At 33.7% G+C, this 18,631-nt stretch overlaps 1 protein-coding gene across 1 annotated transcript in view; it reads left to right on the top strand.

Moving 5' to 3' along the window:
• Positions 1-6,145: 6,145 nt before the first annotated feature.
• Positions 6,146-18,631, top strand: part of LOC106133668 (calcium/calmodulin-dependent protein kinase type II alpha chain) — a 47,839-nt gene continuing 35,353 nt past the window's right edge. Inside the window, exon 1 of the mRNA XM_060944988.1 lies at positions 6,146-6,252. The gene's annotated coding sequence lies outside the window, so the exon portion shown is untranslated. The remainder of the gene's footprint in view (positions 6,253-18,631) is intronic.

Here is an 18,631-nt window from a genome sequence, read left to right as displayed (position 1 = left end):
CTTTTTTTACAAGAGACGTTTTGGATCATTTTCACTCTTTTTATTTAAGGTTTTAAATGTACTTAATTCAGATACTGAAATCCTACCTAAATTAACTTAAAAGTTTTTTGCACTACCACTTACCTGGTTCTTCAATCTACGTCAAATTGATAAGCTATTAAAATGAGTTTACCTACCTACAGATAGAGATATTATTTAACTTAAGAAATGCAATGAGAATATTTTTTAGTATCTAATAAGGCAGCTGGCTGTCGTCATGATGTTAACGCTATAATTATATATCTTGGTTACAAATTTATGTACATAACGATTTCCTATTTATGCACTTAAATGTTATGTAATAAGATGTCGATAAATAAAAAAATACACAACATAAATTTTGTTTTATTATTTAAACATACACACATCCTGAAAAATATAATATTCTTCTTTACATTAGCAAGGCAATATCCTTATAACTAAACAAATATATATGTATGTTAAAAATAAGTACCTAAGCAAAACTGAAAAAATAATTTATAATATTAAGAAAAATACATTCGCTGATACTAACAAGTTGAAAACGAAATTATGAAAAAGGGTGTTTTTTTTAACTATCATGTCTTTATCACCACAAGGAAAGCAGCTCCAATAGTTCCATGACCTTCCACACATACAGCTGGATGGCTTAGAAATTATAAAGATGCCATTGCCTACTGTTTTCTACTAAATCGTTCAAAAGTTATACGAACTGAATATACAATTCAAAAATTTCTAACACATATTATTCACACAAATCATATTGACCTTTAATTTTCAGCTGGACAGTGCAGTTGGGAATACGCTATGATTAGACATACCGACATGTTATCACGTATTCCATCATCGTTATCTAACCGTATTCCCCGTTGTATCCTATGCTGTACCAGTAAACACGGGAATAAATTATAAAAGGACGTGGTAAAATCAGTAGATAAATATATCATTAAATGTTAGTTACCTACTCTGTCAATCTTAAAAAACTGATAATAACTGGAAAGGAATTGATGCTCCTTCCTCGTAGTAGAAGACCAAGGGGAAGGAGTCTAACAAGGTGATCGAAAGTCCCGAAGCTCTTCTTAATGCAGAAGATCATAATAGATTGAGAATCTTGCTGCAACGCTTCAGTCGCAGGGAACAAGGAGGCACGATAGGTACATTATACAAGCTACAGAACTTAGATAAACTACTTTATAGTACTAAACTGCTATTAATAAATTAATAAATAGACTTAGAACATACACATATAGTAAAACGCTTGGTGTTTGAAGAACACTAACTGATGATCATCCAAATTCGAGCACTGAATTCGAATGGTGCTAGAGATTGTATCACTCTATCCACACACGCGAAGTCAGTTGTCAAATTATGGATTTGAAGCCTTCCATTGCTTCTATGACTTCTCTTCTGACTTCCTCTCGATGCGATGTCGGGTCATCTTCACATCTTGTGTCTTCCTGGCGCCACAGAGCATAAAACGCACGTTTATAATCACTTAACTTTGTGCATGTTGCAGATTTTTTATTGACACAAACACTAAAGAAATCTATATTCCTGAAGTTGTGCAGAACTATTCTATAAATAATATAACTCTATTAAAAAAAAGAGAAAAAAATCTCTTCCAAAGCATCACATCGCCCCACAAGCGCCCAATATGCTGGAAGCATTTCCTCGCTGAATAGCCAGACTAATTCTTGGGCATAGAAGGTCCCCGCCCTCGGGTTACCGCTGGCCTTGATGAGACACTTTGTAATGACCCTCAAAAATATCTTAGCTGCTGGGCCCCAGGGACCCATTGTCTCCACAGCGAACGTAAAAAAAATTTAATAAAACAAAGAATATATAGCAACAGTGTATACGAGTATACTAGATACCCTAATTATACCAGGTAATTCTCCAACGGAATTTTTACGAACGTAAATACAGAACTTCAATTTTACGTTGTTCATTTCTTATGGCTTTTATTAATATGAATAAAGTGTTAGGATCAAAGCGCAAAACGTACATATCTTTTCGTTTAGAAAAACTGTAGGTGTACCTAACACCATAATAAGAAAGAAAGCAAAACAAAAAACCAGAATACCTAGTTTAAAAATAACAAATGAAAGCAGAATAATTCTTTAATAAACGGTGTATTATACAAAACATAAATTCTAGTGTTTCCCTACTGACGAGCAAAATGCTAATTTGAATGCGGGACGGTAGGTAACAAAGAAATGAAATTACTATGTACGAGTTTATGCGGCATTAAGATTGATAACTGCCCTAGAATAATGCTATATTCGCTTTCCTATTTTCTCTCTTCACCTTTTTCAAAAAGTTACAAATATTACAACTGGCATCTTTACGATCTCTCATTAAAAATAAAGCAATCTCTGAATATCAATAAAAATCTTAAATTTGAATAAAAATCGAAACATGAAGATAATATGCCTAGATTCATCCGTCTTCATTTTATATTCCTAAATGACATTTTATGGAGAATAAATTTATTAAATCTTATTTCAAGGACGACATCAAAGGACTGTTACTGTGATTGGTGGGTCCCTGACGTCAATTTCGGTTAGCAAACTTTTTATATCCACGTCCTGCCGCTTTGTCAAGGATTACGATTCTATATCCAAACAAGTTCATTTTTGTTTTTCATTGTTAGGCTTTATAGTATTAGTCTACCAAAGTGTTACAATAAAAGGTCAGCACAAATAAAGTACAAATCATGAGGTAATAGGGTTGGGTATGGCAATGCATACTGAACAGCTTTTCCTTATAATAAACATATACCGAAATATGAATAAATCCCTCTCCCATACACTCGTAAGCTTGATTTATTGCGAGCATTCGACAGAACACAATTGTTAAGAATACCGTAAAACCTTTTCATCTTTCGTTAATATGTTTACCTACTGCTTAGTGTTATATCCCTGAGTAACCTAATTTTCTCAGAAATATTTAAATTATGCAACAAACAAACCTGACAAATAAAGAGTCGTTTCATCTATCAATGGAACAAATAAAGCTACTGTCACAGCGTTAAATGTAACTAACAAACACAACACACTCAGAACCGAAACATATATAAATATAATATGCGTTGGAATTCGAACCTACCTCGATGAAAAATTCGTTTTAATTTTTAAATTAGGTAGTCTAGAAAATTATTTACAAAAAAATTAATCCACCATAACTAAATGCCGCCGGTTAAATGTTTTCGGCTGCATTAGTTCCATCCAACAGTTCCTAGCGAATCTTAGCGATGACTCGGTGCTTTTCCTGCCATACTACGAGTATTATGCATAGTGACAGTTATCCAACTACCTTCATTTTATTACAAAGAAGATTACGCTATTAGTTTGATCATGTATGTTGATTTAATATTTCGGCGCCTCGACCACTATCATTGGCCGTCGCATCCGAAATAGAAACCATTTTGCCAGCCACCTGGTAGCCTGTATCTGATTGCTATTGACATTTGACGTGAGCCTCCCAAGCCACGCTGAACACTTCCATTACTTACGTCTAACCTACCTGCTACAAGTTATGAAGGATGTAGAATTGGTTCTTCCTTGTGGACCTCATGTTTTTGTTTCAATTATAAGCTGCGTCATTGATTCAAAATTTGTAACAGTGGCTGTTGTTTTGCTTGTTTTTTGTTCATGTAAGTATTTAATAAGTTAGAACGTAGAAAGCAAGGCATGAATATACTAAACACATTAAAAGCTTAGCTAGTATTTCCAACATATGGAACGACTATCTGAGGTTGTAAACTAAACGTATTTGGAATCCAAATGTAACCAATCATGTCATTTCAAAGATTCAGATGGACAGTACGACCGATTTTCGGACGAAACTGGTCTCATTGCGGCCTTGCTTCCAGGTAAAAAGCGAACATGAGTTATTCTTTCGTACAATCCTTCATTTGTGTACCTGTCCAGCGTATCGATCTGCCCCTCTCCACTGGCACCTCCCTCGCAACGCTCCCGGCATAACTAACTAAATACGAAAATAATTGCTTCATGTAACATAATACGGTTATGAGGCCGTTTACATATGGACTTCGACGTAATAATAGCTTTCAGGTATGGCCCTATGACCCACTCGGACCTTCATTAATCCCAAATCGCTTACGATAAAATAGGATGATGAGATTTTCTCTATGGAAGGATTATGATTGCCTTTATCAGGCAGCTCTCAAACAAAACAATTGTAAATAACATTGCGAATTACTACTCCAGTTGAATGTTCCAAAATAGACAAGACAAAAGAACTCAGTTTTCGTATACCTTAGGTATACTCTAGGTGAGTAATATTTTTAATTACCTCCACAAAACCAATGTTAAACAGAAATAAACTTTTAGCATCGCAAATGCTTTGAGAATTATCTAGGCCAGGTAAACGGGATAGAAAATTTTCTTTTCTCTTACTTTGCCCTTTAAATTAAAAATAAAATGCCCGTTAATATTTTAAGTGCCTATTTATTTAATGTAGGTATATCAAAGTCACTTAATCTGTTCAGGCCGCTCCTGAATTTTTAAGAGTGTACGGGCTAATGTTCAACGAAATACAAATTGTTTATTCATGAACCTTTGAAAATAACAGTAACAAGGGCACGAAATCTTATCTAGTAGGTTCGTGCCACCCTGTTACCATAGCCTTAAGATTTTTACTGAAATAGACAACCGTAAGAGGATACGTCAACAGTATGCAAAGCGAATTTGTAATAAATTCTATCTTAATAATATTTGTTTGGCAACTTTATTCACCCAAAAGTCCTGTTGACGCCTAAGATAATACGCAAGTTATTGCCAATATAAAGAATTAAGATATAGAAAGTATAGGCAAAGTGTTTGGAAGTTGTTGCTTCTAAGAAATAAAAAAAACTGTTTTTATGAGGGATTTTAGGTAAATCTACCTAGACGCGGCGATATAATATCACGTGAAATTTTTTAAAATAAATAAGATTCTTCATGTTAGTATCACCACTATTTTTAAATAAAACTTTACACAAAAGCTTTGAATTATTGTAAGTTTATTTTTCATATTCTAAGTTAATGGCCACTATATTCAACCAAAGATTTAGCTATCGCAGTTCTAGCTGATGATCGTTTGTCTAAACGTGATGCGAAATATAATAATAGTTTGCCGCTTGCCTTAAGTTCATTTCAGGCGTTCATACGAAATAAGCTCATTCCCCTTTTAAATTGAAAATGGTTTATAAAAAATTAATGTAACTAGGTAAGTATATATTTTGAAAAAGTATTTGGAGCACTTCAGTATTTTAGTAAGCATACGTGAACTGTAATTTACGTAAGTGCATTAATTATTCATTAGAGTTGTTAGATTAACTCTTGAATCAGAATTTAATTATCAAAATCAAATTTATTTATCAGCAAATCAAAAGAGGTCGGAACATTGCAAAGGAATAATGCGATAAAATGTAAACAATATAATCTTACAACTTTATATTCATTGCTTGGCTCAAAGATAAAACCAATATTATGTTAATCTGAACTCAGTCTGATCAGAATCGAGTCCCGGCCAAGGAATTTACATTTGTTAGCAAACTTTGTATATTTAACCGCCTGGAGGCAAGCCTACAGCTTTAAGTACAATTTGCAGTTCTTTTCCTTCTGGTATTAATTGTTCATTGGATTTTGCACAGAACAGCTTGTATTTATTTTAAACGGGTCACCTGCTGTTCTAGTTTTTAGACAATCTATAAATAACAGCAGGAGAAATGCAACAGGACTAAGAGTGATAGACGCACATTGTGTAAGAAGTCTATGTGCTTCATTGATCCCGATTAAAATTATTATCAAAATGTAGACAGTTGAGCAGTTCATAAACTGATTTTATTATGTGAATTGAACATTCTAAAACCTACAAAATTCCGAAGTCAAAGAAGGATTCTTAACAACTACCAATTAAACTACTCGTAGCCTATTTTTTACCGCGCAAGTATCAAGATGGCAACGCAGCAAGTCAGCTGTGTTCATAAAGTTCATAAATATTTTCACGTGTAGTTTGACGTGGAAATTGATCGGTTTGACATCTCGTGTGAATTTCACATTTGTCTGACGCGGCCTTGGCGCTGGTGTCAAAGGTATAATGCCAACAATGAACAACGACATTACAACTCGTCGTGTATAGAAGTCGAGTTGAATGGAACAACATTTCTATTAAGTATAGTGATTGTGTGTTTATACTATTATAACTCACGTCAGTTACCAAATTAGGGTAAGTACTACTTTTATGGTGATTAATTTTAAAGGGTTAAAACGGAGATATAGTTTAACCAAAAATGTAGTTCTTGGAAATATATTTAGTATATTTCTTTTTTATTTAAGGCATAGAATGAGTAAAGGTTAAGTAAACAATATCTTTAAATATTTGTCAGTTCAAGAAAAATTTCGTACCAGTTAAATATTTTTATCTGTAACGTAAAACTACGTCCATTGTAAACCTTTGCTTTAATTTTGAGACGCAGGCGCCCATTGGACTCTTTTAGTGTAAAGAACAATACCTTTTAAAATCCTATGGAGACGATGGCCTAGACTTTTTCTATTGAAACTAAATTATAAACGCTGTTGTAAATATTATTTTATCTGCAAATTTTCTATTCCAATGGATAAAATACGGCTAGCAAAACAATTCACGGCCTACAAATAGGTTATTTATGGAGATTTAGTCTAATCTATTACTAATACTGGTATATTTTCGAAAGACTTGGGCGGGACGAATACATTATCCTCTTATTTGCCTTCACATAAAATAAAAACTATGCTAGTTATAATACGATTATATGAAACTCTTTCGAAACTGAGTATACCTACTACTTACTACTACGCAAAAATGCATGTTTTTATGTGTAAAAAAACGTAATTCTGCGTGTATCGTTAGTATTTCGTACTAAACAGAAGACAGATATTTTGTCGACGTTTATTATTTTAAATATTTAATTTAATAATTCTTAAAAACTTCTTGTAACAGATTTTTTGGTGTGATCATCTTTATGTTTCACTTTGATTTTAATGTTTTAGTCAAATAATTATAATTTAATAATTAAATTTTATTTTATAATTAAACGCACAAGAGACACTCGCGGTTTCAACAGTTCGTATGTTGAACTTGTCAGAAGACTGATGCTTATGGTCCAGGGATAGTTATTTAAACCTAAGAGATGTTCCGCGCCAGGAGACCAGGACAATTAGCTGGTGCATCCTGTCTCGAGCCTTTGGACAAAGCCGTAAGGGGATACTTCCTTTAACAAAGGTTCCAGTCGTAGGGACGTACTAGTCCGACGTTACAGTGAATAGAAAATGCCGTCTACAGTGGACACAGTTTTGTGATATTAATTATTATATCGCCTAAAGGAAGAAGTGGAAGTTTATACGCCTATCTTTTAGTCGCCTTTTACGACATTCATGGGAAAGATGATGAAGTGGTCGTATTAATTTTTCTATTGGTGCCGGGAACCACCCGGCACACGAAGGTTCTTTGTGGTCTAGAAGTGCACTTAAAGAGAATTTCCCGAAATTTCCGGAGAAATTGAAATAATTGTTATTTTCTTGATACGCGCAAATAGCCTCGGGCGTAAGCTTCTTAGGTACAATCAGTACAGTTGCGGTCACTGTGGAAGCGCCACGTAGGCGCCAGCTTTGTCATCCGATGCTACAGATCTCGTTGTGCTGCGACGGGATTCACCGTTATGAATTGAAATTCTAAAGTATCATGCTTTCTATACAACGACATTTAATTCACAAAGAAATTCACCGTTATATGAGTAAAGAATTGATGACACAATGGAAAATCAACAATAATTTTCATCAGAAATCACAGTTGATTGAGTTCTTGCATATCAGGCTACTGATTTTTTGGATTCTTATTTTATGAAGGATCTTTGATGTTTATATAAGTGCCTATTTATTTTAAAATATAGTTTCGTTGATTTAGTAGCACAAAATATATGTAAGTTTTGAACTAGCTTTGAGGTTTACTGAACTCATGTTATTTTTTCCATAATATATATTTATTTGCTACTATACTCTTCTCTTAAATTGTGTCGACGGTATTGGAAATTAGCATTATTCGTAGAAACGAAATATTTAGAATATTCAGGATTTAATCCTCTTAAATATATGTAACTAGTTTTTATATAACTGATACTAAATACGCAATAGATTTACTATTTATACATGAAGTTAATTAATTAATTTAATTTACCTTATATACCTGTTTTACTCAGGCAGAGGCAGGCTTGGCTTTAATTGTACATTTTTTGTACATTTATTTAATTAATAGACGGACTATCATGACATAAATGTGTAATTTGTTACGACAAATCAATGCCTCACGCATAGCTATTCGTCGAATGTGACAGTAAAAATTAATATCGTTACTATGTCCAACAAGCTAAGTCACGCAATAATAAGTTAGTTTGTAATATAAAGCGATAGTTCCAACCTAAATTATTTTTGGTAGGTTCTACCTATACGTTGCGTTTTTTGACAAATTGAATGTAACCACTCCGGTTTTTTCTGTGAAGATTATTGGATATGGTAAAGGTTAGAAGCATTAGAAAATAACAGTCTGACAGCCGAAAAACTTTTAAAAGAATTTCAAGATGATTAGCTGTCTTTTTTTTTCAATTAAGAGGGATGATTTTTTCGGCAAACTTACGAAAATACGAAACTTGCAAGCCATTATAAAAACCCCTGAATACGAAAAGAACGAAGAAAGCGTTGGAAATTAAATTTACGAACAATAACAACACCGTGTCGGTACTTTCGTATATTTATAAATTGACCTAAATAACAGCAGGAGTAGAACAAATAGGGCATTCTTTTAAGTAAATCTTTTGTCGCCGTATAATTTATATAGAAAAAAACCTTTGTGACATAAAAATGGCAGGTGACGTGCAATTTTGACAAATATTTGGCTCACTCATAATTTTGTGCATATAAAATTATCAATATTTAGTCAAAATTAATCAATCAAAGATCACGACAATAACCTTTCCAACCCCTCGATTCTTGTTACTATTGACTCTGTCTATCCCGTTATGAATAAAGTGATAAGTTAATTAAATTTTAGAATTTATAACATGATTATAGGTCAAAATATCGACAAGTGAAAATATTTCTCACTTTGTATAAAATAGATTAGGCATGAATTTATGCCGTGCCGTGTGGTTCCCGGCACAAATAAAAAAAAAAGAATAGGACCACTCCATCTCGTTCCCATGGATGTCGTAAAAGATGACCAAGGAGATAGCTTGGGATCCTTCTTTTAGACAATGTGCTGGCACCTGTCACTATCTGAATCTGTTCTGTCATTGAGTCATGCAGCTAAACGTGGCCTATCAGTCTATTTACCTCCCGCAAAGGATAAAGATGTGATTATGTATGAATTTATTAAATTTAGGTTAATTATTTCGTTAATTGCCTCCTTTCCCCCAGTCATTGATATCAATTGTCTTTTCAAAAATTAACCGATCGTAGCTGTTTGAAATTCAGTCGCATTTGATACGCCTTATTATTGGCAACAAACGTTTCATATAAAATTGATAACTTTCCAGAAGAAAGTTTTGTTCTATTGTAGGAACAGGGGTATTATACGCCCACTTATATTCTATTACTACAGACTATTTCAGTCCGTACTCGGTATCGACTACCTCGTTATTAGTTAGCAGTACCTATAACGTAGATAGTGTAAGATCTGAATAGGAACTTATATGAAGGGAAATTGTCATTAGACTCATATATCAATGCACAAATTAAACTATTAAACTGAAGTTGCCGAAATTTGACAAAAACTGCCAGTAATCAGAATATCCTAACCATCAGGTAAGTAGAGATTTTATGATATTCCTTCGTGAACAAAGCTCTGATAAAATCCATGATGAAGGCATTATTTAGGTGTTATTCTAAACTGTTTTTATTCATGCCTACTTTTCATATTTGTTTTGTTTGATTAATCTTATCTCTTCTCTCGTCGGCTTAGAATAGTCTTGACCTGAAGGCAATTTGGTTAAGTTACTTTAGTCTTGGACCTCCATTACTATATACTACTATACTCAGAAATCCTACTGTTATAAGGAAATGTAAATAATAAATGTTCAGATATCTGTGGTTATACTCGTATTTACGTCACATGTTGTTACCAATTCGTGTCAGTGTAATGTAATGCATATGACAGTTCTTTACATAAACAGACAACAAAATGACGGCAGTGATAGCTACATTTCGGTGCTTCACGCGATATGGACAATTGTTTGCTGTAAATTTAATATTTCGGCACATTTGTGTATGATTTGTTTGAGACATCGTAATAGGTTAATCACCATATTATAATTTTTCATCCAAATCATATAAGAATTTGCTACGTATATTTTTGGTAAAGGTAAGAAATACCTTGTATTCTGTATTAAAAATTATAAATCGATTGTCAGTAAAAATTCTTAGAGATTATGTTTTCTTTAAAATCACGTAACGTATCAAAACTGTCTTCCTAGCTCTAAACTCTATTCTTGGAACTCAGCAAAATGTCGATGGGTAAATAGATTCCGATGTGAAGTAGGGACAAAGAGCAGAGACAATGGAGCCTTCCGTAAATATCCTTTATTATCTGGCGCACTTCCGCACCGAGTTCTACAAAGGCCGCTTAGGCTCCTACTTGCGATGTCGCTTTTAACTGACTGCCTACTCCAGTTTCTTTAATACAAATAAATACGTGTAAAAACAATCACTTATGCTTAAGTTTCTTAATATACTCACCTAGTCCATCTACTATTTGTAATAAGCATCTAGATGAAAGGCATGTCAGATTCCGAGAGGCGGCATGAAAAATCCGTACCATGATTAACAAAAATATATGCATTTTATGCACTTTGTAGTGTCGCGTTTAAATGTGAAGGAAAGAAAAATTATATTATACATGTTTATAAACAGCCATCAACGTGGATAAATGTATCTGAAAAATTATTTGGATTTAAAGTTATAAGTACCTACATTACTAATTTTGGACTGCTTAGTAAAAACTATTTTGCAACATGGCCCATCACCCAGACACACACAAATATTTCTACAACTTAATAAAAATCTTTCTACTATGTATCACAATAACGATAAAAACATTTCGTTAACAATCAGCTGTCGTCCCGATCCATGAGGGACGTCCATCCATGGAGCACATCCGAAAATTCGTTTAGTCTGTGAAGTGAACTACAAAATCAGGGAAAGAAAATATTTGTTCACGTATGATTCGATGTTCGCAATGGCTAGAATACATTTCATAAAATTTGTGGACATTCCATTAGAATTGTCGATTCGATACGATACCTTGATATTTTATGACTTTTGAATTGTAAATTCGCTACAGTAACGACTATGGCCGTAGCGTAACAGCGTTTCAGTAAACGGTGTACAGTCGAAAACGTAATCCATTTGTGAAGTTACGAATTTCACTTATAATATTATTTTTCATTAAAGATATATTATCTTTGTATGAAAAATAATATTATTTTGCCGTTAAAAAATTTACTATGACGAGAGGTAAATTGACTTAATAGTATATTCATTTAATGGTATAATATTCTTACACTGGTACGGGTTTTTTCTGCGACCGGAAACATGTTAAAGGAATTCCCGAGGAATGATGACCGCGAGACACAGAAAGCCGGTTCCCATTACCATTGTGGCGATACGCACCAATGTAGTGTAAAAATTTGTTTGGTATTTCAGTATCTACTTCACTTTAGCCTCTGCGACCGTGAGAAGCCTTCTTTGGCCCAAATTCAGTATTTTTTCTGTGCAAGCATGGGAGCATGTGCAGCAGCCCCCTGATAACCATAGAAGTGATTACATACTGTCTTGGCAGAAAACGAATGTCATTGCCAAAAATGGCATAAATTAGAAGGCAAAGCTACAGTCTTAAAATTCTTGAATAAATGAAAAGGTACATTTATCTTTCGTATAAATGCACGGAAATTCAATTTTAAAGTAGTACCTACATGATTTGTGACAAACATAACAATTATCGGTCCTTTAGCTTTGTATTTAGATGAATAAGCATTTATTGGACCAATAAAGCGAGGTCGTCTCAATAAGAATAATAAAGATATAACACTGTAGCGACGCCGAGCCAAGTTGCAAAATATAATTCAGCTCGGTGCAGTTTCGGAGCCACAAATTGGTTTAACTTGGCAAAAACGTTTACAGTTTATACTAGGAAGTGCATAGGTTAAACTCACTTTACATTTTGGACACTTGAATATAGTTTATAGATCTACGTGAAACTACTTTGTGTTAGAACGAACGGGCACGGAATTCATATATTTCTGGCAGTAATATTTTGCACTACGACAAAATATTAATAATAAAATTAATAATTAAATATGTTTGCATGCTTAGTATTTGTTATATATTTAGTTCACACGCCTGTCATAAAATTAAATATATTATCCACCATATCCAAAATCAAATGTAACATGGTCCAAATACCGCTTTATCCCTATGAGTTTTTATACTAATCCCTTACTGATAAGAGATGTTTGACGAAGGCAGCCGTTGTTTGCCACACATAGATTTAGGAGACCATTGTAGCGTTATCTGTTGACATGGGGTGACCGAGGGTTGGGGAATCGCTACTGTATTGGAGCATGCCAAACAATACCTTTAACTAATGACTTGTGAATCGAAACATATGAAGAAAAGGAATAGACCGCCACGTATATTATATCCATACAAAACCGGGAATATTGCGCAAGTAAACGACAAATAGATATTCAAATTCAATCCCTTTCTATTTGCGAGTTATAAAATCTATATCATCTACATAAAAAAAAACTAAAGCACATTTTGAATAAAGAACCGAAGTATTGCAAAGTAACCGAACTTCTTTTGTGTCGCGACCGTTAACGTTCGCTTCGTGTTATCTTGTTTTTGGTCCTGCATTAGTAATGAATGTCACATGAAAGTCAAATATTAGATCACCATCTGTGCCTTTGAACAAGGCCGAGAGTTCCGGATTAGTATTAAATTTACCATTTGTATTTTTTACTACTGAAATAATTATAGTGATAATGATACTGATTATTTTATTAAATAAAAAAGAAGCTTATGAATAGAGAAAAGAAAATGTAAGTAGTTTCTGGTCAAAATTTCTTCAAAAGACATTTAGAACAAAATATTGTATATTAAGTTTTATTACTAAGTATTTTACAACCAATTTTCCAATTAGTTAATAACATCTTTGGGAGTCAATTTATGACACGAAATTGAATAATAAAGGGTATTTTCGTCGGGAAGATTCGGGACAAACGAGCGGCACGTAAGCCCGAATAATGGTACACTGTAAACAAAATAAACATAACAAGTGAGGTATAATGGCCGGTACACACGTGTAAAGTACGCCCACCCCTTATCGACTTACACAAGCAACGGCCGGTCACCACATGACCCAGTAAATTTCCCACTGAACATATAAAGAAAGGCTCAACTAAACCCCAACTCACATATTTCACCCGATGCAAATTAAATACTAACATACTCGTAACTAAACGTACGTTCAACGCTGAGGAAGCAAACAGTTATACAGCGCAAACAAATGCAGAAGATTGTTATTTTTAATGGGAATATTACATTTGCAGGAAGCTGTCATTTCCTCTCTTTGATTTAATGTAAAGAATTTCATGAAGGGGAGTTTCCGTTGTTTGTTAATCTTTAATACGGCAATCCGGAGGCGGAATAGTTTAGCCTGAGGCTCATTAGTTACACGCAGCTCCGTGTGAGTCAATGCTGGTTCGGGAGGAAATAATAACCGAGTAAAGCACCAAAGCCAGTCTCAATTTACCGGCACGGTAATGTCATGCGAATTATACATTAGGTGATTTGCACCGTTCCAAATGAGGTCCCAGTAAGTATTAAAAAGCAAATAAATTCGAGGTATTCCTCTACATTATATTTTTAAATGTGTAGATTTCCATTTGTTGATGAACTTGACAACAACTTTTTATATTCATATATTTTTATATCTAATAACAAACATCTACACACAAATCCTTTACGGCAAATACAGAGCCAAAAATAACAAGATTCCAATGAGAACATTCAACCCATGGCTTAATTGCAAGCCATCGCATTAAATATATTTTTTAAGTTAATAACTCTAGATTGACTTTAACATTCTCACGAGAAGAGAAGCAGCAGCCGGCACCTTAGATTACCTACTTTATTATAAGCTGGTACACATTATTTTGTCTTAGCTACGAGACCACCTAAATTAACAAAGTAATGTTTTCTTTCTAAGATCTAAGGGATAGGCTAATAAACTTGGGATTCTTCTTTTATGCGATGAGCTAGCAACCTGTTACCTGGAAATCTCAAATCTATTATTAAGCCATACAGCTGAACGTGGCCTTTCTTTTCAGGATTGTTGGCACTGACGTGATTATATGTTTGTTCTATGATATTTTACGGTAAGAACAAAGAAATGAATGTTGAATTGCAATCATTGCTAAGATAAACGTGGAAAAGAATCCCCGGAGGTTCATTGTGTAAATGTTCGGTAGCTTGCAGAGCGCTCTTTCAGAATTTCACCACGAATAAAGTCATATTAGAGCGATATTTTCCCGTTTTTCAACGAGTTATTTTTCGTTTTTATTCGGCCTGAAGCCAAGATAGGAAATCAGGCGAGCACCCCTGGCCTGTATTTTGTCCGGTCCATTGCGCTGTGCCGAACTTAGTGGAAACGTTATTTATTTAGGATCGTTTTCAACAATAGCTCGCAACAGGTCACCGAAACATATCATATACTTATAGGTAAAAAACATGGATATAGAGTAAAAATTCGTTATGAATAAAAACAGATATCTATCGCAATAAAAACTAAGGTAGTTATACATAGGTGTATAAAACACGTAGTTAATTGTATCGCTGTAATCATATCTCAAAATATTTACACAAATCTAGATAACTATGAGTGCAAGTACATACACTATCAACGCTTTTATCATGGGTGGCAAAAGCACTGAAAGTTATAGTACGGTTTTCCCAAAGTTATTCATAGCTATTAATTCAGTTAGTACGAGTAGCATGGGGGACAGAATATTATTATTTCCTTCTAATTTTTTTCTATTCTTAAGATTTTAAACATTTTTATGTATATATTCTTATCAAAGAACTATTTCGCGGAAATTCTTGATTTTTATTAAATTTCAAATATGTCATGTACGGGTTCATCTATGCAAAGATCACTGTATTAAATGGAAAAATATTCTATGGAACACAAAGTTAAAAAAACGTGAATTCCAAGCAAAGCCCTTCCCGAATTTCCTTTTTAATACTAACAAATATTTCCATTTACTAGGCATCTGTATTTTAACAGCAACTCAGAAAGCTTTACTAAATTAATATTTTTTTTTTACATTTGAAAGGAAAGTACTTAATAGGGTTGGAGAAATAATGAATTGAATCGTCGCCTTCATTCTGTTCTGAAAGAAATTGCGAATATTTTTTTCCATTCAAAAGTATTCTGGTCTCAATTGAGCACAGTGTCACAAATTGGAATGTAATTTTTTTCGCTGACGTTATTATGTAACTACTAAATTTTAAACACATTGTCTCCGAGCAGGATTGATAAATAAGTACGCCTCACATAAATCATTATTTATGTGAGGCGTACTTATTTATCAATCCTGCTAAAAAAACTCACTTATGTAAGCTTTATATTCAGAAAAGTTAAAGTTTATGTCATTACATAAACTTTAACTTTTCTGAATATAAAGCTTACATAAGTGAGTTTTTTACTTATAAAACTAAAAGAAAAGCGTATAGAAGGCAGGTTACACACCTTGACCACAGTCCTGCAAGACAGGCTAAATGTCAGGTACCTCCTCAAGCGGCCATAAAAATGTACAAAATAAGAAACCACGTAAGATTTCCTTCTGCTCTCTTTTACTAACATACATACATATAATAAAGACTTTATCTCTTGTGGGATAGACAGAGCCAACAGTCTTCAAAAGACGACGTTCAGCTGTTTAGCTTAATGATCGAATCGAGATTCAAAGTGTCAGATTGCTAGTCCATTGCGTAAAAGAAAAATTTCGAGTATATAAGCCTATCCCTTAGTCGCCTTTAAAGACATCCATGCGAAAGATATGGATTGGTCCTTTTCTTTTTTCTTTTGGTGCCGGGAACCATACGGCACTCTCATACTTTTACAAACTTATAAATAAGAAAACCATATTACCTAGAAAATAATATAATAAAACCATAACTCGTGGCTTGTGACGATAAACCCCCGTATAATTGGAAAATTCTACAAGCTCATTGCACATCGCGTTGGGTTTATTTGTTTTAGTTTCTAATCAAGAAAGTTTCTCATATTATTTTCCCAGTTGACGCCAGCGCCGAAGTATCAGAACGCTAGAGTTGGTAATTTTCTCGCGTAGGTACTCTAAGTATAACCATGTATTCCCCTGCGATTTGACGAGATTTTGTGAGCAGATCTTCTTATATAACTCGTGTGGTCTACGCGATTTATGATGTGAATTATTTTTACATAAGATCTTGTTCAAATCAGATGTGTTCTACCGAAAAGTGAGGTCAAAACTGAAAAAAGAGAAAAAATTAAAAGATATAAACAACATACCCAATACGAAAACGTATTTGTACGTAAGTTATAAAGGTATAAAATAAGATCTTAAAACTGTATTCGAGTGTGTTTTGCTGAATAAGAACCGACTAACGATGCGGCTGAAGTTTGATTGGAAGGTCACTTCCATATTATACTGTTCATTGCGCATATTGCACCTTGACCCATTTAATACCTAACCTAGAAAGAATAGAAATAGAATATTCTATATCTGACTGAGGCTGGAACAGTGGCAATGTATAATTAAGTTGAATTGAAATCGCAATCTGATTACTTATGAAATGGTCTATAAGCTGCTAACTTTGAAATTATTATTTCGTGAATCTTGATACTCCTTAGTCAAGTATCTTTGTTTGGGACAAGGTGTATTTATTTATTTGCTAGTTTTCGCATGCGGCGCTCCCTGCGTGCAAATTTCTTGGAGATCGATTTAATGGTTTTGATGTCTGATGACGGGACAAGTGTTATTTGTTAACTTTTATGCAGTTTAACCACTGAACCTATCTCCATGAAATTTTGCATAAATAAAGGACAAAAAAAGACAAAGGGACGCGGACTTTCACGCGGACGAAAGTGAGTTAACTATACACGACGCAAAATAAAAGAAACTCTCACTGCTTAAATTGAATCGTTACACCCTCGGCAAAACGTCAGATAATTGTAATACTTGCTGAAAGTGCTTCAGTTATGTGAAGGGTTTATGAAAGTTGGCCTTTGACTCGCCACAAATGTAGGTATGCCGCTTGGGTTTACTGCTTCCAAACAAACTTGTTTTAATCTAACACATTAAGTTAAAGTGCAAACAGCACGACATCGAATACAACTTTTGTTAGTAAATCTTTGTGCTAGTGGTTGAAGTAATTACACAGCCGTGATTATACTGGTCAGCTGGATTTTACACGATCGTTGACATGTCTTATCTTCTTTCTCTTTCTATCCTTTTGACAGTCAGGGTGAGAGAGATGAGAGTTGTTATGTCGTGGCAACAATCGTAAGACAAATAGATTCGGAATTTTCTTGCCCACAGTTATATTTTTGTTTCAATGTAGTTACATAATTGAATTTTCTTGAAATATGTATTATTAAGGAGCTTACAAATACATACAATTTTTATGCTATATTCCAGGAAGGTTTTCGGACCGCTTTTCGATAACACAACGATAAATTATTTGTTTTTCGATTTGTTTGAGAAATTGTTTTTTTTTTCATAACATGCTACCAAAAGTAATTCAGAGTCTATTACCGGATAGAATTCGGAAATGGATTCTTGTCAACTTTTCTGAAATATGTTTACTTAATTTCTGTAGACCTTATTTATTTGTCGTCTTCTTATCTAGAAAAAAAAATATAAAGCTACTTCCAACTTATTCTTATTCGAAACAAAAAGTAATATTCGCTATTTACTTGCTCTTACCCGCGACAAAAAACAATGTAATAAAAGGCAACTGGCTTTTGCGGTCGCGATTCTTTGGAAATTTGAAGACTTTCGAGTGTTCGCCAACTCAGCTTGAAGGAATTGTCTGAATCTCCAAGAATGATCCCAATTCAAAAACAATATTGGTTTGACTAAGCATAACTACTAGACATCTCGGCCTTTGTAGTATAGGAATTTCTAAGAATAAATGTAGCCGCTGTTACTTTAAAAGGCTTATAAAGTTGTAATCATTACGAAAAGTCTAAGCAGGTACCTATTCATTACGAACAAAAATTTAAAAAAGCAAAAATAGTATTTTATTCCATTTATTCTTCTCTCTAAATAAATATTAGTTTTAATAATAATGTCGATTTCTATAATCTCTAAATATTACAAAGCAAGTGTATTTACCCACTTACAAGTTTGATTAAACAATATTTTTAGAATTCCAACATCAAAGAAAATCTTAGAATTTTCTGAGAATCGTTTAACGAACAGCTGTAGTTGTTCTGATCGATAGAACTCGCACTTGACCTATTTTTGACA

Source organism: Amyelois transitella, chromosome 7, assembly GCF_032362555.1.
Source record: "Amyelois transitella isolate CPQ chromosome 7, ilAmyTran1.1, whole genome shotgun sequence".
NCBI lineage: Eukaryota > Metazoa > Arthropoda > Insecta > Lepidoptera > Pyralidae > Amyelois > Amyelois transitella.
This window is presented reverse-complemented; position numbering and strand designations above follow the sequence as displayed.